We start from the raw sequence: 21,958 nt of genomic DNA on the forward strand, positions 1-21,958 counted from the left end.
TATGTATTTTTATGTTGAAAAGAAGTTTCTTTGTAATTACCTTGTGCTGTTTCTGCCTGTGAGTGGCGCTATCACTGGCCGCTCACAGGCATCACGTGACGCCCGGCTGCAGCCGGCTCTGACATCCGCTGATGTCACTTCAAGTTCCGGCTGCAGCCGGTCGTGACCCAGTGCTGCGCTCCACGGTGAGTGATGGGCTGCGGGCGGGGTTATCCCACGTGTCACACCCATCATCCACCACGAGCTTTCCCTCAGCAGCATAAGATAATTACAAAGAAACTTCTTTTCAACATAAAAATGCATTGGGGCATTATCATTAGTATTGGACAACCCCTTTAATAAATGTAGTGCACTGTGATCAGTCCGTGCACCACAAACTGAAATCGCCACCAGTAAGTCACTTCAATTTCCACTATTATCCACACCAATTTCTGCCACAAGCAATAGTAAATCTGTTGGCCAGTGGTTGGCTATGCTTTCTGCTGAGCAAAAGCAATTTATCATTATAGAGTTATCACCAATCTCCAGGAGTACACCACTCCCCAACCTCCTGACCTCCCGAATGTGTGGTGGTGTGGGCTCCTGATTATTGACCTTCTGGGCCAGCAGCATTGTTGCACTCCTGGCCTAAACTGTGCCCTCTCCATGCTGTAATAAGAACCAGCTTTGCCTCTGCAGCATCAGAAAAGCAGTAACGCTGAAGGCTGGGAGCCAGCCTGGCCAGCTTCAGGCAGTGGTTACAAGCTTAATAGAATAGAGCTTGTAAGCACTGCGTATGCTTGGACAATTCTGCTAGACTACAGTGGTGGCCGGTCCTCCAAACAATAAGCTGTAAACAATAAAAAAGAAAACTGTTAATATAAGAACTGGTAGGAGTTTTAATTAAAACTTACAAAGTTGCTTGTTATTAATAGAGATGAGCGTTGTTCTACTCGAACTGTTCGCCAATCTCAAATTCGAGCTGTTTTGGGCGGTGTTCGAGCCGGTCGGCGAACAGGAACAATTTGAGAAAAATTCGGCTGTTCGAGGTTATGTTCGATAACTGTTCGTGCACCAAAATCATAACTGGATTTTTTCTCAGTAATGATGAAAATTAATGTTAATACGCAGTTTGAGTGTACAGCGGGGCGGGGGGAGGGGCAGGGGATGGATCTCTGCAGGAACAATGAAGATCTCCATTTTTTTTTCTCTTTCCCGCATTTGCAGTGGGGAGGTGCAATCTGTCAGCCTATCAGCAGCGCACACACGGAGCGAAGTGCTTTTTTTCACACAAGCAAGGGCATGTGTGATTGGCAGTGTATGTCACATGTCCTTGCCCTATAAGACCAAGCCATTTTCCCCGTCGCCACCATTTTCTCACTGCTGCAGCTGCGTGTTAGACGGCACCGCTGTTGCTGTGTGCGCTATACCTTGTTAATTTCAAGCCAATTTTCGCACAAATATACAGATAGCTTGGGAGTAGGGAATAGTTGTGATTGCAGTCCTTTTAAGGACTAGGTTACAGCATTTCCTACGACTTTTATCAGGCAGGTCTGTGCTCTTAAATAGATAGATTGTGGGAGTAAAGACTAATTGTAATTGGAGTCCTTTTCAGGACTAGGTTACATCAGTTCCTATCAGTTTTTGCCAGGCAGGTCTGTGCCAGTGCTGTGCAAGTTTTTTTCACAGCATTTGGCTGAATCTAGCAAAGCTAATCCTTTTTGGCCTATTGCAGAGTGTGTTAGTCAGTGGAGTAGCCTATCTGTGTTGCAAGATATACCACCTGTGTATAGAATACCAATTTTTTTACTGCACCTAGTGAAGTAAAATCTTTTGGGCATAGCATCATTCTATTAGTCCATCTATACTGACCTCCATCAGGTTGCAAACTGAATATAATTTTTTTCTGCATCTAGCTCTGAAAAAATATTTGGGCTTCTAGCAGTGTGTGGGACTTGGTCTATTAGTCCATCTATACTGACCTCCATCAGGTTGCAAATTAAAAATAATTTTTTTCTGCATCTAGCTCTGAAAACATATTTGGGCTTCTAGCAGTGTGTGGGACTTGGTCTATTAGTCCATCTATAGTGACCTCCATCAGGTTGCAAATTAAAAATAATTTTTTTCTGCATCTAGCTCTGAAAAAATATTTGGGCTTCTAGCAGTGTGTGGGACTTGGTCTATTAGTCCATCTATACTGACCTCCATCAGGTTGCAAATTAAAAATAATTTTTTTCTGCATCTAGCTCTGAAAAAATATTTGGGCTTCTAGCAGTGTGTGGGACTTGGTCTATTAGTCCATCTATACTGACCTCCATCAGGTTGCAAATTGAATAAAAAAAATTTCTGCATCTAGCTCTGAAAAAATATTTGGGCTTCTAGCGGTGTGTGGGACTTGGTCTTTTAGTCCATCTATACTGACCTCCATCAGGTTGCAAATTAAAAATAATTTTTTTCTGCATCTAGCTCAGAAAAAATATTTGGGCTTCTAGCAGTGTGTGGGACTTGGTCTATTAGTCCATCTATACTGACCTCCATCAGGTTGCAAATTAAAAATAATTTTTTTCTTCATTTAGCTCTGAAAAAATATTTGGGCTTCTAGCAGTGTGTGGGACTTGTTCTATTAGTCATTCTATACTGACGTCCAGCAGGTTGCAAATTGAATATAATTTTTTTCTGCATCTAGCTCTGAAAAAATATTTGGGCTTCTAGCGGTGTGTGGGACTTGGTCTATTAGTCCATCTATACTGACCTCCATCAGGTTGCAAATTAAAAATAATTTTTTTCTGCATCTAGCTCTGAAAAAATATTTGGGCTTCTAGCAGTGTGTGGGACTTGGTCTATTAGTCCATCTATACTGACCTCCATCAGGTTGCAAATTAAAAATAATTTTTTTCTGCATCTAGCTCTGAAAAAATATTTGGGCTTCTAGCAGTGTGTGGGACTTGGTCTATTAGTCCATCTATACTGACCTCCATCAGGTTGCAAATTAACAATAATTTTTTTCTTCATTTAGCTCTGAAAAAATATTTGGGCTTCTAGCAGTGTGTGGGACTTGTTCTATTAGTCCTTCTATACTGACCTCCAGCAGGTTGCAAATTGAATATAATTTTTTTCTGCATCTAGCTCTGAAAAAATATTTGGGCTTCTAGCGGTGTGTGGGACTTGGTCTATTAGTCCATCTATACTGACCTCCATCAGGTTGCAAATTAAAAATAATTTTTTTCTGCATCTAGCTCTGAAAAAATATTTGGGCTTCTAGCGGTGTGTGGGACTTGGTCTATTAGTCCATCTATACTGACCTCCATCAGGTTGCAAATTAAAAATAATTTTTTTCTGCATCTAGCTCTGAAAAAATATTTGGGCTTCTAGCAGTGTGTGGGACTTGGTCTATTAGTCCATCTATACTGACCTCCATCAGGTTGCAAATTGAATAAAAAAATTTTCTGCATCTAGCTCTGAAAAAATATTTGGGCTTCTAGCGGTGTGTGGGACTTGGTCTATTAGTCCATCTATACTGACCTCCATCAGGTTGCAAATTAAAAATAATTTTTTTCTGCATCTAGCTCTGAAAAAATATTTGGGCTTCTAGCGGTGTGTGGGACTTGGTCTATTAGTCCATCTATACTGACCTCCATCAGGTTGCAAATTAAAAATAATTTTTTTCTGCATCTAGCTCTGAAAAAATATTTGGGCTTCTAGCAGTGTGTGGGACTTGGTCTATTAGTCCATCTATACTGACCTCCATCAGGTTGCAAATTGAATAAAAAAATTTTCTGCATCTAGCTCTGAAAAAATATTTGGGCTTCTAGCGGTGTGTGGGACTTGGTCTATTAGTCCATCTATACTGACCTCCATCAGGTTGCAAATTAAAAATAATTTTTTTCTGCATCTAGCTCTGAAAAAATATTTGGGCTTCTAGCGGTGTGTGGTACTTGGTCTATTAGTCCATCTATACTGACCTCCATCAGGTTGCAAATTAAAAATAATTTTTTTCTGCATCTAGCTCTGAAAAAATATTTGGGCTTCTAGCAGTGTGTGGGACTTGGTCTATTAGTCCATCTATACTGACCTCCATCAGGTTGCAAATTGAATAAAAAAATTTTCTGCATCTAGCTCTGAAAAAATATTTGGGCTTCTAGCGGTGTGTGGGACTTGGTCTATTAGTCCATCTATACTGACCTCCATCAGGTTGCAAATTAAAAATAATTTTTTTCTGCATCTAACCCAGCCAATAGTTTTGGCCTAATACCACAGTTTGGCCACTCAGCTCTGCTCGGTTACCATCCATTGTTTTTTTGTGCAAACAACTCCAGAGTTGTGAATTAGTTAACCACCAAAATGAGTGGAAAAAGGCCTGCTGCTGGTGGAAAGGGGAATAGGCGTGTTGGGAAGGGGGAAAAAGGTTGTGTCCGTGGGGTAGGTGCAGAAGAAAGACCATCTTCCAGCCAAACGAAAATGTCTACTTCTTTTAGCGGACAATGTGATAAGATCCCTTTCTTACGGCCACGCCAATCGCTACAAATTCCAGATGAGGCACAAAAACAGCAGGTGCTTCAACGGATATCAAGTGCTACTTTAAGTGGGCTCTCCTCCACATCAACTTCAACATCACAAATACTCCAGTCCTCAAAGGTGTCACCCAAATCGCACTTGCTTCCTCACAGCTCCCAAATCTCCAGCTGCCCGTCTGAGTATGAGGTAGAACAGATGGTTGAGTCTGCAGAGCTGTTTACTCATACTATAGCCTGGGAATCAGAGGTCGACTCCAGCGCTTCTGTGAATCCAGACGAGGAAATGATCTGCACTGATGCCCAGAATCTTTATGAGTCGGATCCAGGACCAGACGCAGAAGGTTCTGACCATAATGTAGACCCTCATTCCCAAACTGTAACTCCTGTTGGTGGAGACAATGAGGAAGACGATGATAAGACTCAAATACCTGATTGGAGCGACAACTTTAGTTTTTTGTCAGGGCAGGAACAGGTTGGCTCTGAGGACGACGGGTGTGATAACGCACAGGGTGATGATGATGAGGTCGGAGATCCCACTTACTGTCAACCCACAGTCAGCCAAGAGATGAGGTCAGCAGAGGAGGTGGAGGAAGATGCTAGTGATGACGAGGTCAGGTTGCGCCTTCCTGGACAGAGACGTAGTACTGGAAGCACGTCAACAACTGCATCCTCAAACACAACTCTGCCTCTCACCACAAGTCGTGGTGGCTCTTCAGGTCGCATGGGTGCTAAGCCTTGCATAGCCTGGGCATTTTTTCAGATCGATAAAGATGACCCAACTCGTGTTATCTGTAACATTTGTCAGCAAAAGCTAAGTAGAGGCCAAAAAATACATAGTTTGAGTACTTCATGCATGAACCGGCACATGGACATGAAGCATAAGTTGCAGTGGGAAGCTCAGTGTGCTACAATGCGGTCTAGCCGGCCGGGCCAACCACCGTCTGCCATATCTTGTGCATCCGCGGCCTCTTCATCCTCTGTGACTGGGGGGACAGCAGTCACACCTGTTTTGGGGCGCAGACCTGCCACCTCTTTACCCGCAACAGCCAGCGTGATTGGCAGGTCATCATTTTCTTTGGAGGTGGTAACACCAGCTGGTCTTGAGCGCTGTCCGACATCGATAGCACCACCTTTGGATCAAGGCAACCTAACATGTCCGCCTGCATCTTCCTCACAGACCGGCAGTTTGCCGGGGACACCCTTATCAACCCCGTCTAAGCACAATAGCCAGCCCTCGGTCCCTCAGATGTGGACAAGTAAAAGACCATTTCCTCCTAGCCATGAGAAAGCTAAGAGGTTGAATTTCACCATCTGCAAGCTCTTGGCTACAGAAATGCTGCCTTTCCGCCTGGTGGACACAGAGGATTTTCGAGACCTTATGTCCGTCGCAGTGCCCCAGTACCAGATGCCCAGTCGGCACTATTTCTCAAAGAAAGGTGTGCCTGCGCTCCACCAGCATGTCGCACACAACATCACCGCTTCTTTGAGAAACTCTGTGTGTGACAGGGTGCATTTCACCACAGACACTTGGACGAGTAGGCATTGACAGGGGCGTTACATGTCGCTGACTGGGCACTGGGTAACTATGGTGACAGCAGGACAAGGGGCTGCTGTCCAAGTCTTGCCGTCCCCACGAGTTGTGCGTCAATCCTCTTTATGTCATTTTTCCTCCACTGCTTCTGCCTCCTCAACCTCCTCTCGGTCTTCCACCTGCACCCAAAGGCTGTCTGGTCATGCCACAAGCTTTCTAACTGCGCAGAAGGGATCCTGCACACCTCCTTACTATGCTGGCAGTAGGGCTCAACGTCATCAGGCGGTTTTTACATTGAAATGTCTGGGAAATGTGAGTCACACAGCTGAGGAGTTGTGGTCAGCTCTGGAGAACCAATTTCATGAATGGTTGTCTCCACTGGACCTGAAACCAGGGAAGGCCGTGTGCGACAATGCTGCAAACCTGGGTGCGGCCCTTCGCCGGGGCAATGTCACACACGTGCCTTGTATGGCTCACGTGTTGAACCTGGTTGTCCAGCAATTTTTAGCCCACTATCCCAGACTAGATGGCCTTCTGCAGAGGGCACGGTCGCTGTGTGCTCACTTCCGCCGTTCGCATCCCGCAGCTCAGCGACTTACATCTCTACAGAAGTCGTTGGGCCTGCCACTTCACCGGCTAAAATGCGATGTGCCTACCCGGTGGAATTCAACTCTGCACATGTTGCAGCGACTGTGGCAGCACCGACAAGCCCTGGTGCAATACGTTCTGACGTATAGCCTGGGCCAACGAGATTCAGAGGTGGGGCAAATCACGCTGGAGGAGTGGTCTCAGATCAGGGACCTATGCACCCTTCTGCACAGTTTTGAAATGGCGACGAAGATGTTTAGTGCTGACGATGCCATTATCAGCATGACTATTCCGGTGATTTACATGCTGGAGCACATGTTAAACAGAATTCGGAGTCAGGTGGTGGCACAAGAGGAGGTGGAGGAAGTAGAGGAGGAGGAGTTGTATGCGGAAGGGCTAACATCTGCAAGGTCCAGACGGTCGGCAGCACCAAGGCGGCAGGCATGTGAGGGTGGGGGAGATGATTTTACCAGGGCGCATGGTAGCAGCCAAACTAGTGAGGAAGGTGCAGGAGCCCAGGAAGAAGTGGAGGACGAACTGATGGAAGACTCATCAGATGAGGGAGACCTTGATCACATTTCTGTTGTGCGAGGTTGGGGGGAGAGGACAGAGGAAGGAAGCATGATTGCTACCTCGCCACCAACACAACAGGGACTTGGTGCTCCTGGATGCGCAACACACATGAGTGCCTTCTTGCTGCACTACCTGCAACATGACCCTCGAATTGTGAGAATTAGAAATAATCCTGACTACTGGGTTGCCACACTGTTAGATCCCCGGTACAAAAGTAAATTTGCAGAAATTATTCCTGCCATAGAAAGGGATGCACGCATGCAGGAGTATCAGCAGAGACTGTTGCAGAATCTTACATGTGCTTTTCCACAAAATACCAGTGGTGCACGTAGTGAATCTCACAGTTCCAACTTGCCAACCGTGGGACCGTCAAGTGTTCAGCACTCAAACCGTAACAGAACCACAGTATCTGCTGGTAACATCAATTTTGCGGAATCATTTCACCACTTTTTTAGCCCATCCTTTGCAAGGCCACAGGAGACAAGAAGTCTGACACATAGTCAACGCCTAGAGACGATGGTACAGGAGTATCTCCAAGTAAACATTGAAGCCACGACTGTGTCACTGGACCCTTGCTCTTTTTGGGCTTCCAATCTGGATAAATGGCCGGAGCTAGCCACTTACGCCTTGGAGATCTTGTCATGCCCCGCAGCCAGCGTTCTGTCTGAACGTGTGTTCAGCGCTGCTGGTGGTGTGCTGACAGATAAGCGCACGCGGCTCTCCACTGATAATGTAGACAGACTCACGTTCATAAAGATGAACAAATCATGGATCCGAAACGACTTTTCTACCCCTGTGTCATCCTGGGGAGAGTAAAAGCTTGATGATTGGTTAAAATCACCCTACCAACCGTTTTAAGCTTTCAAATTACTAATCATGTTTATCTGTATCTTGACTGGAAAATAATTTGGGCTTTGTAGCAGTGTGCAGCACTGATCCTATTAGGCCATCTATAATAAGCTTCACCAGATTTAAAATTAAAAATAATTTTTAGCTGCATCTAGCCCGGAAAATAATTTTGGGGCTCCGAGATGCGCAAGACACATAAGTGCCTTCTTGCTGCACTACCTGCAGCATGACCCTCATATTGTCAGAATTCGAAGTAATCATGACTACTGGGTTGCCACACTCTTAGATCCCCCAAACTTTTCGATCAACCTTTTCATTTTAATAAAGACCAAAAAAATGGTCATTTTTGAAATTATAAGCATTAGCAGGTTGTTAGAAACTGAAATCAAACAGTTTTCAACTCAAAACTTTATTCTAGGTGATGTTACATTTTCACATAGGACCCCTTGTTCGAAAGGAGCTTCTGAACTCTCTCGTCCATTGAATTTGTCAGGTTTTGGATGGTTTCTGCTTCAATTGTTTTGCATGAGGACAGAATACCCTCCCAGAGCTGTTGCTTAGATGTGAACTGCCTCCCGCCATCATAGACACTCCTTTTAATGATGCTCCAAAGGTTCTGAATGGGGTAGAGGTCAGGGGAGCATGGGGGTCACACCATAAGTTTGTCCCCTTTTATGCCCATATCAGCCAGAGATGCAGATGTTTTATGTGCAGCATGAGATGGTGCATTATCATGCAGAAAAATGATCTTGCTGTGAAATACACGGTTCTTCTTCTTGAACCATGGCAGGAAGTGCTGTTTGAGAAAATCCACATACATTATGGAGTTCATCTTTAGCGCCTTCAGGGATCCTAAAGGGGCCGACAATCTCTCTCCCCATGATTCCAGCCCAAAACATTACTCCACCTCCTCCTTGTTGGCGCTGTAGCCGTGTTTGCGTGGGGTGTCCATCAACCAGCCATCCTCCACTCCATTCATCTGGACCATCGAGCGCTGCACGGCACTCATCCGTGAACAAAACAGTTTTGAAATCAGTCTTCATGTAATGTTTGGCCCACTGGAGCCATTTCTGCTTGTGTGAAGTGGATAGAGGAGGTCGACAGGATGGCATATGCACAGCTGCAAACCTCTGAAGGACCCTGCATCTTGTTGTTCGGGGGACGTTGGAGGCACAAGCAGCTTCAAAAACTTGTCTGCTGCTATGACAAGGCTTTTTTGCCGCTGCTGTTTCAACCTGACGTAATTGCCTGTAGGAAAGAGTCCTCAATTTGCCCTTATCAGCACGCACACGTGTGTACTGTGAATCAGCTACATACTTCTTGATTGCCAAGACACTTCATCCTGATCATCGCACAATGTTGATTGTAGTCATGCCTTGACCTAAACACTCCACAATTTGTTGCTTCTCAGCAGCCGACACATCCTTTTTCTTTCCCATTTTGGCAGAAAATGTAGGCTGCTTAATAATGTGAGAGAGCCTTCTTAAGTAGTCTTGCCTTTCATTGGACACACCTGCCAAACTAATTAGCACAGGTGTCTGCAATTGCTTACAGTGATATAAAGAGCCCTGACACACATCACCATCAATGAGTTTAACTGACAAACAAACAAATTCTTCCCTTATCACTCCTAAACACTTTTTGCATAATAATTTGGAACGCGGTGTACATGTGCTTTTCCACAAAACACCAGTGGTTCACGTAGTGAATCTTACAGTTCTAACTTGCCAACCGTGGTCTGTATGGAATTGTTCAATAAAGGGCCCAAAATTAAGATAACATAGATGGGAGAGGTCTCTATGAATAGGAATTCCTAAGTATTTGATACCCTGTGAGGGCCAGGCAAAGGGAAAGTTGGACAGGATGGAATCCTATATGGATTTAGGGAGGGAGACATCGAGGGCCTCAGACTTCGCTGCATTGATTTTAAAATTTTACCATGTAACAAAGTGATCTATTTCAGCCATAACAGCAGGGATGGATATATGTGATTGAGTGATATATACTAGGACATCATCAGCAAATAGAGAGCACTTGTACTCGGTGCCTCCCACCTCAATCCACCTAATATTGGGGTTATGGCGAATTGATGAGAGCAGGTGCTCCGTCACTAGGATGTATAAGAGAGGGGACAGAGGACATCCCTGCCTTGTCCCATTGGTGATTGTGAAAGGTGATGAAAATGTTCTGACGCACCCCCTGGGCCTTGGGACACCCGGAGCCGGACCCTTTTTGGTGGATGCTGGTGGTTGTAGTCTTCGTGGCGGCGATCCGGTTCCATGGCTCAGGGCGGTCAAACCAGTGGCGGAACTATTTATGTGGTTTTGATGTTTAAATGTTCGACTACGCCACCCGTGGATTGCGGTCAGAGTGAACCGCCGCTACAGGGCAGACCGCTAAGGCTGGTGTTGTGGGTGCAGCAGAGCGTAGCATAACTCCCCACGGGAGGAGTATAGCCTCAGGGCAGTGTATGCGGAGGATGGGGGTGATGGTGCAGGGCAGCAGCAGTAACGACACGGAGTCAGTGATGCAGTTCAGGGCCTTTACTCACAGTTCTTATTATCCAGACCACGTCTGCAGGTAACGGCTGCCCACGTCGTACTGTGCTCACCAGGTGAGGGGCTCAGACAACTCCCAGATAACTTTGGAGCGCTTCACAGGACCCCCTTTGTGTGTCCTTTGTCTGGCCTTTCTTACCAACACTTCTGTCCGGCTGCCTCGGGCCTCCTCTTGGTAAACTTGGCGCCAGTTTCCCTGACCCTATGTGGTGCCTTCCTAGCGGGTGGAGCAAGGGGCTGCGCCACATAAAATGTCAGAGCCTCCGGTTTCTAGCTGAGGGTCGTTTCCTGCCTCCACTAGTTCGGGGACCGGTCTCCCCCTTTGGCCTGACCCCTCCACGCAGGTGGATTCGGGCGTGCGGTGGCGACTCGCCCGTCTGCACCCCTGGGATCCCTTCATTCCTCGTTCCTGGAGCCTTCTCCGCTCCTCTTCCTTCCTTCTCCCTCTTGCAGGCCTGGGCCTCTGTTACTAGGCCCGCCTCCGGAGCAGAGCTCATGCAGAGCCCCTGCTCCCTGCCACTTCTGCTCAGACTTCTCTGCACTGAACTAAGATGGTGCCCACCTTTTATACTCCCTTCTCAATGCACCCAGGAACTGCTTCCTCCCTGCTCCTGCACTGCAGGGTTCCCCTTCCTCAGTGTTCCCTCCCCCCACTCCAGCCAGGGACAGGGACTGTGGTGCCCATCTCAGGGGCATATTGGTCGCCCTGCCCCACGGCAATGTGGTGTAATGCATGCAGGTGTCGGGTCCTGATCCACACTCCATCCTTATCTGAGAGTGAGATATCACACCTCTGGGTGAGGTGCAATACGTCTGTAGCAACCGAGCCCTCGGTGCTACAGTTCCATTTATCTTCAGCCTAGGTGACGTATTGTGATACAGGGCCGTGATTTTGGCTATAAAAGGGTCCCCTAGACCCCTACCCCAAGCTTTTTAAGAGAATCATATATGGCGTGCCAGGAGACTCTATGGAATGCTTTCTCAGCATCCAACGAGAGTATCTACTTACAAATTTTTAACTGCATCTAGCCCAGGAAATACTTTGTGCCTAGTAGCAGTGTCTGCTAGTCAGCGGATTATCCCGGCTGTTAAGCAAGCTACACCACCTGTAGTTTGGACACTTAATTTTTTCAAAGGAAATGCTTCGGGACCACGGGATACTTAGTGAAGAGCATCAGGAGGCACCCCAAGGCATAGGGGCTGGGACTGGCACTAGGATGCCTTGCGGTGGACAGCTGAGCTCGATCCTTATAAAAGCTTTTTAACTGCATCAGCTTTAGTGGACGCTACTGGAGCTGGAATTACGCGGCTGCTGGCATGAGACTTGCCCTCCAATAGATCCTTGTAAATGGATTTAAAGTGTATTCATTCAAATTAGAGGGACAATTTAAATTAAAAAGCTTAGAGCTGCCTCCACCACAGGGGGGCTCTCTCGACCCACCAGCGGACAGGCACCAGTATTGGGAGAGGGGGGCTGGCCGTCAGGGTTCACCGCGGCTCTGGCACAAACCCGGCGACACGGAGGTGGCACGGGCAGGAGCGGACTGGCCGTCTCGGCTTCTCACTTTTTGGATTTTAGAAGGGCATGACATGCCTATATCTGTGTCTCCCCCTCCTTTTACTCCTCCACCTCTTTTCTTTTCGCATGACTATATGTACTTGTCACTTTTCCATGTGTTAGTTGTGTCTTCTGAGCAGTTTGTCAGCTTTTGGACACCTTTGAAGGTGTTTTCTATGTGTTTCTGTGTGTTTTTGTTTGCCTGCCATTGGTTTTAACGGTGTTCGAAGGTGTTCGACGAACAGTTCGACGAACAGTTCGGCGAACACACGGGTGTTCGACGAACCAAACCGAACTCGAACACTACGGGGGTGGCTCAACACTAGTTATTAATATAGTATACAACCATACATAACAATGAAAATGAATAACAAACATTAAGGTTCAATATCCAAGGGCCAAGAACTAAAGGCCCTCATACATATTAGATTAAATTTGAAATCAACAGGATCCATCCAGTGTTTTGGGGGGCCTCCGGATAAAGAGAGAAAGATCGGGCAGTTTGGATTGTTTCCTTTTGGTTCCTCTTGCGCTGACTCTTCCTTTTATCCTTGTTTAAAATATGTGAACACTCAAGAGGGCGAAACATTCACGTGAATGGGGGAAATGGGAAAGAAGTCTGTCAGGTAAACGCTCTCTAAGATGTATGAGCACTTTGGCCCCGATTCATCAACAGATGAGTAGAGTATTGTGAGTCAGAGGCACCTAATTCATTAAGAAGCACATACTGCTTGATGAATCAGAAGTGTCTTAAAAGTGGCATATTCCTCCGTATGCACTTTGCCACAAATCTTTCTCCAGTCAGGGACTGGAGTTAGATTTCTGGGGTAAGGTACGGTACAGCCTGTCATGAATTAGATGAGCAAGCGCAGCCGTGCCCCGCCCTGTCCCTATACTGTACCATCTTCGTCCATTTTGGTAGAGCTGGCTGGAATTGAAGTAAAAACACTAAAAGTCGCACAATTTTTGTGTAACCTTGTGTAGTGAAAACATTTTGTGACTTTTCAAAGTGTTTTATGCCAGAAATCTGACGTAAACATTTTGATAAATCAGTGCATTTGAGTTTTAGACTTATTTTGACTGAAAAAGAGCTGGATTTCATTCTCAGTCTTGTTAGTAACATACTCTTCTATTCTGTAGCAGGGACTGATGGCTGGACACTAATGAATAGTCCTGACCGAACATTGCATAGAAAAAACAGAAATAGAAGATGAAGTACATTTCTATACAAACTTACTGTGCATCTCTCATCTTTCACAAGATCACTTTCTAGCTGGAATTACTATGGGTAGCTTAATGTATTGAAAACAAGACTATATGTCTGTGACATTTTGAATGAGCTTTTATAAAAAAAAAATGCATTGTTTGTCAACTACTTCCTACACTGATATAATGTAAAGCTTGGCCTGTCTGTTATAGTCTTATATTTGTATTTCCAGCAACAGATTAATCAATCGCTGTAAGTCTCAGCAGAGTTGTAATCGCCTGGTGTGAATACATGCCCTGTCCTGAATGTACCTGATTTATCAATTTCTGCAGAATAATAACATCTTCCACTTGCATTGACAGCAGTATTGTACAACGGCAGAAGATCACATGGTACAAAAATTGTACACAGTGAGTTAATTTTTCTGCAGCTTGGAAGCTTTGACTTTTCTTCTTCCAACGCTGTTGATAAAATTGTTGTCTGACTCAATATGCTAATGTAACAGGATACATTGCTAATGTACGTCTTTGAAATCCATAAAAACTTCCAAAATACGTTACATTAAAGCACTGAAGCCATTATCATCAAGTATGTCTTAGTTTTAAATTCCCTGTAGAATACTTCATTTCCTACTAAAGGAAAAGATGATGTTGCGTTTGTTGTTTTAACTAGTTTTAGATGTTTGCCAGAAGTGAAGAGGTTCTGTCTGCTGTGCCAAGATGAAACCCGTGTGGTTCTCTTTGTGGCTATCTGTGTCTATTATATGCAATATTCTTTTTTTTTCTTTCTTTCTTTCTTTCTTTCTTTCTTTCTTTCTTTCTTTCTTTCTTTCTCATTTTCTCTCTCTCTCGCTTACTTTCTTTCCCTTTCTTTTTTTTCTGTTCCTTTCTCTCTTGCTCTTTCTCTTTTTTTTAATTTCTCTCTCTTTCTCTCATTTTCCCTTTCTTTGATTGCTTCTCTCTTTCTCTATCTCTTTCTTTCTTGCTTGCTTTTCCTTTCTCTCTCTTTCTCTCTCTCTTTATTTCTTTCTTTCTCTTTTTCTCTCTCTCTCTTTCTTTCTTTTCTATCCCTTTTTTCTTTGTTTTCTTTTCCTTTCTCTCACCCTTTTACTTTCTGTCTTTTTCTTTCTCTCTCCCTTTCTTTCTTTCTTCCTTTCTTTCTTCCTTCCTTCTTTTCTCTCCTTCTTCCTTTCTCTCTCTCTCGCTCTCTTTCTTTCTCTCCCTTTTTCACTCTCTCTTTTCTTTCTTTCTTTCTTTCTTTTTCTTTCTTTTTCTTTCTTTCTTTCTTTCTTTTTCTCTTTCTTCCAACTCTCTAGTTACCTGTCACAATCTTGTTCAAATTTCACCCATATGTACAGACATTTGCTGGATTTTCAGATTTTGCTTGCATGTGCCGTAAAAGCTGAAAGTGCATACATATGCATATCTGTCTTCCTACCATATTCTTGTTTGATCAACCTTTGACTATTTCTGTTATTTCACACTGTGTCTTCATGTGCCACCAGGCAAATATGCCTGTCTATTTATCTAACTATCTAGGTATATAGAAAATAGCAATAGCAATGCTGGGTACAAATCCCTGGGCCTCGACCAAGTCCTTAGTAGATAGAGCTCAAAGAATGACAGCATTCCAATGTAAAAAAGTGAGGATGACTTTATTAATCCATGACTTACAGCAGCTGCTATAGCTATCTAAATACAGAAAATAGAAGCACTCCAAATAGACTGCAGTGAAATCAACCATTCGCTAAGTTTCAGTTCACAAAGAAACGTACTATATGAGTTGAATCGTTGCACATCTATCTATCTACCTAGCTACCTATCACATTCTTATTTGGATGTCATGTATGATCTTTGCTATCTTTTTGCACTGTCTGCATGCGCCAGAAAAGCCCACAGTGCATATATTAATCAGATCCTTAGGTCTACACTCGCCAGATGGAGGTCAGAAGAGTGCCCTTTAAGTGGCCTCATTTGGCCAATATACACTGAACAAAAATATAAACTCAACACTTGTTTTTGCTCCCATTTTTCAATAGCTGAACTCAAAGATCTAACACTTTTTCTATGCACACAAAACGTCTTTCTCTCTTAAATATTGTTCACAAATTTGTCTAAATCTGTGTTAGTGAGCGCTTCTCCTTTGCTGAGATAATCCATCCACCTGACAGGTGAGGCATATCAGGATGCTGACTAGACAGGATGATTATTGCACGGGCTGCCTTAGGCTGCCACAATAAAAGGCCACTCTAAAATGTGCAGTTTTATCACGCAGCACAATGCCACAGATGTGGCAAGGTTTGAGGGAGTGGGCACTTGGCATGCGGACTGCAGGAATGTCTACCAGAGCTGTTGCCCGTTAATTTCTCTACCATAAGCCATCTTCAGAGGTGTTTTAGAGAATTTGGCAGTACATCCAACCGGCCTCACAACCGCTGACCACGTGTAAACACACTAGCCCAGGACCTCTTCATCCAGCATCTTCATCTTCAAGAACATCTGAGACCAGCCACCCGGACAGCTGCTGCACTAATCGGTTTGCATAACCAAATAATTTCTGCACAACCTGTCAGAAACCATCTCAGGGAAGCTCATCTGCATGCTCATCGTCCTCATCGGGGTCTACACTCGACTGCAGTTCATCATCGTAACCAATCTGAGTGGGCAAATGCTCACATTTGAAGACGTCTGGCACGTTGGAGAGGTGTTCTCTGCACAGGTGAATCCCGGTTTTCACTGTATAGGGCAGATGGCAGACTGTGTGTTTGTTTGTAAAAAAGTGCTCATGAAAGGGAGTCAAAAACCAATGAACATGTATTTTCTTAAAACTAATTTTATTATTCTGATTAAAATACTCCAACACTAAACCCCGTGTGTGCAAGGATACAAATGATATAAAAATTGTCTCAAAGAGACTAATCACAGCCAGGAAGGACCTATGTATGACCCTAGTCTTCACCTATTGCTGTTCCTACCTACCAGTGGGGGTTGGCACCCTAAGATTCGAGAACGACACCCCGCTCAATGGCGGCTTTCCCTTATATCCCTGGTAAGGTTTTGTTTCTGATAAAGCACTGCAATAGAATGAAGACAGAAAAGGTATACAAGTATCATGGAAGTCTGTATCTGTGTTGTCAGTACTATTCACACTGTGCCACTCCTAATAGTTATGATGGCAACTATATTCAAGAAAGGAATCACACTATGCCACTATTATATTCCATCCTCTCTCCTTAGATCCATGATAGTGCAGAAATGAAAAGGGTGGAAAGGCATATAGTGAATCAACTTGTGTGCAGTACAAGATAGGTGATATCAAGAATTATATATTAAATCTTTTTCCCTCTGATAAATCTTAGGAACAGGTGAAACATATATAATTTCAATACAGACTTAAATCACTATGAGTTGTGAGAGTCATATGAAAGATAAATCACTTATCGTGTTTCTGAAGTCGCCATACTGCGTGTATGGCATTGTGAGCAGTTTTCTGATGTCAACGTTGTGAATCGAGTGGCCCATGGTGGCGGTGAGGTTATGGTATGGGCAGGTGTATGTTCTGGACGACAAACACACACATGTGCATTTTACTGATGCCATTTTGAATGCACGGAGATAGCGTGACGAGATCCTGAGGCCCATTGTTGTGCCATTCATCCACGACCATCACCTCATGTTGCAGCATGATAATGCACGGCCCCATGTGGTAAAGATCTGTACACAATTCCTGGAAGCTAAAAACAACCCAGTTTTTTCATGGCCAGCATACTCACCGGACATGTCACCCATTGAGCATGTTTGGGATGCTCTGGATCAGCGTATACGACAGCGTGTTCAAGTTCCTGCCAATATCCAGCAACTTCACACAGCCATTGAAGAGGAGCGGACCAGCAATCCACAGGACACAATCAATAACCTGATCAACTCTATGCGAACGAGATGTGTTGCACTGCGTGAGGCAAATGGTGGTCACACCAGATACTGACTGGTTTTCTGAACCCCCCTGGACTGCCCAATACTGTAAAACTGCACATTTTAGAGTGGATTTTTATCATGGTCACACCTGTGCAATAATCATGTATACTGTGCAGGATATATTTTTTTCAACATAAGAGCCTATAGGTGATGGATGCCACTGAAGGCTATCTGTTAAATGTATATCTCAAAGGTCTCGAATGCAACACAAAGAAGCCTTTCTTTTACAAGTGTGAATCTATCTATTTATCTATCTGTATCTATCTAGCTAAATTAAAAAGTAGGAAGCACTACAATAATAGCATTGAAAAAAAATAATTTTCTACTATTTATTTATTACTAGATGGTGGCCCCATTCTAACGCATCGGGTATTCTAGAATATGTATGCGGCCGACCGGGCACGACTAATCAGCAAAGCAGTGTTTAAATGGGTTGTGCACTACTTTAAATTAACCCCCCAATGTATCCCCCCGGGGCCTCTAATGAATTTTGTAATTACGTCATGTTGTCAATACTGCTTGTGACAACATCGCTGACCACGCACAGCCAGCACGTAATTCCCCCGGCTGCAGCCGGCTCTTGCTTCTGCTTACATCACGACTATTTGGGGCTGCAGCCAGGGGTCTCCTGTTCCGCATACCACGGTGAATGACGGGCTGTGGGCGGGGATATCCCCCATCGTGTCACACCCAGCATCCACTGCGCGCTCTGTCAATGAATGTGTGTGCGGTGGATGCCGGGTGTGACGGGATGGGGGATAACCCCGCCCACAGCCCATCACTCACCAGGAGACCCCTTGGCTGCAGCTGACCTCCGTGCGGCAGATGAGCCGCTAACGGCCGCCATCTTGTTCTGAAATCCCGCGTCGCTGATTGGCCGCGGCCGGACCAATCAGCGACGCGGGATTTCCTGGACGGACAGACAGACTGGATAAGCCGATTATATAGTAGATGCATTGCTTACACAGTGCTATCATATTCCACAGGCCTTTACAGACATCAGCATCGCTGATGCTTTGGCTTTTAAAACACTAAACCTTTTTGCTTGAGAAAGGTTCAGTGTGTTTTAAAAGCCAAAGTGTCACACTGTATTGATATGGATCAAATGAAAACCACTTTTTTCACTGCGTCCAGTGGAGTAATGTCTACTTCTTCATTTTTTAAATAGTCTGGACTCTGAGGCTTGTACCCATATGTTTTATCTGGGCTACTTTTTAAATTTTTTTTATCTATCTATCTATCTATCTATCTATCTATCTATCTATCTGTTATCTATCTATCTATCTATCTATCTATCTATCTATCTATCTGTTATCTATCTATCTATCTATCTATCTGTTATCTATCTATCTATCTATCTATCTGTTATCTATCTATCTATCTATTTCTCCTTATAGCATAAATCTGATTTTCTATCAGATCTACTTATGACATTTTTATTATTTATCTGTCTATCTATGCGTACATCTATGCTTGATCCATCTATGTAAGAAGTAGACAGGCATATAATTTACGTATGCTTTGATTTACCTCATTCTTTGTGGCTGGGAGCTGATTTGGAAGATGATGATTATAGTCAGTTTTGCCTTATTTAATGGCTCTACACAGAGTGGGAGGGCCTATGGTAAACTATGGCAACCAGCGTGAGATGATAAGGTTTTTTTCACTGTCAAGTGGGTGGCTAATTTTGAGACAAATCCACTGTCAGTAAAGACTGCAAGAAGCTGGCAGATGCTGGGATACTGGCAAGACCTGATAAAGATGTTGTGCTGCTTGCTTACTTTTTTCACTAATTGCATCTGTCACTAGGTTAAGGTAAGGCTTCAGTAACTATCTGTATTTTTTTTTTCTTTTTTTTTTTCATTATTTATAAAGCTCACATTACATGCACACATTACATGCACACATACTATGTACATATACATATACTATGCACACATTACATGCACACATTACATGCACACATACTATGTACATATACATATACTATGCACACATTACATGCACACATTACATGCACACATACTATGTACATATACATATACTATGCACACATTACATGCACACATTACATGCACACATACTATGTACATATACATATACTATGCACACATTACATACACACATTACATGCACACATACTATGTACATATACTATGCACACATTACATACACACATTACATGAAAACATACTATGTAAATATACTACGCACACATTACATGCACACATACTATGTACATATACTATGCACAAATTACATACACACATTACATGCACACAGACATACATGCTATGATCAAGTTCATGGAATTTGGAATATAGGAATAATTTAGTTACCAGGGGAAGCCAGGGCTGAACTGATATACACCAAGAAGATGTTTGTCTTATAGAATTTAGGAATTAAAATGACAATGAAGTAATGATCCACCACGTTCTTGTTACTAGATTAACTCATTCAACAGCTGTTACCAGTTTAATCTTTTGCCAACTTTTCAGTTATCTGATAAAAAGTACATAAAAAGGAACAATCATATATGCTCCATGGTTGCGGAATCATTTGGCTGTACATATAAATGCATTGACAAGTATACATTGACATGTACTGTAGCTACGATGGACCGCAGTCATAGGCAATTAGTATAGGCAAGTATGGACTGCAGAAATGTTGGTATTATGTTGCTTAAATCCAGTAATTACATCTACTCTCACTATCTTAATTTGTTAATTTTGAAACAACAGGTATAAGCCACTTAGGACTTAGGTATAAGGCCTGATGAGATGCCCCAACTATCTGTACCTTTCAAACTGAAGTATAGATTTATTTCCATTAGGGGGCAGATTTGAGTCATTAGACAAACAGATCAAAGGGCACGGACCACTCTGCATGTTTCTAATCCTAGAAACTCAACATGTCTAATCTTTTTATTTCAGAAAAGCCATTTTACTAGATCTTGGGTGGGGTGCATACATTATATAAAAATGAATGTGACATAGCCCCATTGTGTCAGGCAAGTTTTTGCAAAGTTTTCTTTTTAGTAGCCTAAGGAAAGACTCTTCAGTAGATTCTGTTTTCTATTTTTACTGAATTGTAACATCCTGTATATCTGTGTTAAAGCTACTGATAATTGCTAAAGCAACTGTAGCCTTGCCAGCTGGCGAACAAAAATGCTTTAGGGTTTGTTCACACATGGCGTAAAATAAGCATGTTTTTTACGTGTTTTTCATGTGTTTTTGAGTACATTTTTTATTCATTTGAATGGGTGAAAAACATTGCAAAACTACTGAAAGAACTGACATGTTGCAGATTTGAAACAACATTGTGAGGCTGCCGCCCATGTTGAGCTCTTGATGGGTTTTTTGACGCTGCATATTTTTGCTGCTTCAAGGACACAGCATGACACGTTCAGTATTTGGTCAGTATTTTATTGAAGTAAAATACTGACCAAATACTGAAGATGTGAACGTGGCCTTACTAAAAAGGTGCAGAAATTCTGCAGCGTCAAAATCTCATCAAAAGCTCATCTTGGGAACATACAGTAGCTTGATAGTTCAGATCTGCAAAGAAAAAATAAGATGCATTTGCATGAGATTTCCGAAATCTCATGGTATTATATGTCCTATTCCTTACAATTAATAAAATAACAAACAAAATGTAACGAACAACCCTAATCATAAATAAATGACATAACACTTAGCTGGATAAAACAGGCCCCAATTCTTTATTAAGGATAAAGAATAAATGAAATGAATAATTTAATCATCAATATTAACTCAATTAAACAGAGCATATCACATCTGATAACGGCTCAGTCCTTAATCGACGAGCTGATCATTCAGTTCATTCATAAATAATCCTAAACCTGCAGCTAGAGAGCTGGGTTTACCCCCCTCCAACAAAGCAAGGTGACAAAGTCAGGATATTAAAAGGGGAAGGTGGGCGGGAAAAACCTTACACTTTCTTGACAGGAATGTACGGGGTTTCCGGGATCCAGGGGTTAAATAAACTCTGAGAATCCATCTTCATGCAGCATCATCCAATCATCAGGGTCAGGAAAAGCGGGAAAAGCCGTATCCATGAGTCCATTTCTGCCCAGTAATCTGGTAAGTCCTCAGATATCATTAACCCTTAAAAGAACTCAAAAAACAAACAGGCACAGTATAACCCATAATAAAATAATCAAGTCCAATATGCCCATGTGCCCCCTTATTCCGATCAGGGGGTTTCCATTCACTTTTCTGGCACTGTAAAACACTGCTTTTTTTCCCGAGGCAAAAATGCCACATGTGAACATACCCTTAAAGAGTAATTATGTAGTGTATTCTTTGATCACTATATTACTATTAGCCAAAAGTCACAATATTTTTGAGTTAGTTTGGCTAGTAGGAGAGTGGATCTGTCCACATACAATGCCGCCATTACATGCAGCGTTATAGTCTGAGAAAAGATCCACTTTAACTGATACAATACGGCAAAAATTGAAGCTATTCATTTATGAACTATACAACAAGATAGGGTCTTGTGCACATTAATATGTTTGGTGTTACAATACTCTTGATATAATGGATATGATGATCACTCATTGGTATTTATATATATAAGAGAAAAAAAAGAAAAATGCCTAAAA

At 43.2% G+C, this 21,958-nt stretch overlaps 1 protein-coding gene across 2 annotated transcripts in view; it reads left to right on the forward strand.

Annotated features, from left to right (window-relative positions):
• The window catches only part of MID1 (midline 1), a 603,051-nt gene that overhangs the window by 155,701 nt on the left and 425,392 nt on the right, over positions 1 to 21,958 (forward strand). The window contains exon 1 of one of the 2 annotated variants that reach the window (XM_073667310.1): positions 19,020 to 19,146. The exons of the other annotated variant lie outside the window; for it this stretch is intronic. The gene's annotated coding sequence lies outside the window, so the exon portion shown is untranslated. Of the gene's footprint in view, positions 1 to 19,019; positions 19,147 to 21,958 lie in introns of those variants that run through there. 2 annotated transcript variants of the gene reach the window in all.

Source organism: Phyllobates terribilis, unplaced genomic scaffold, assembly GCF_046119375.1.
Source record: "Phyllobates terribilis strain yellow unplaced genomic scaffold, ASM4611937v1 Scaffold_2__4_contigs__length_985480577, whole genome shotgun sequence".
In the NCBI taxonomy this organism is placed as follows: Eukaryota; Metazoa; Chordata; class Amphibia; order Anura; family Dendrobatidae; genus Phyllobates; species Phyllobates terribilis.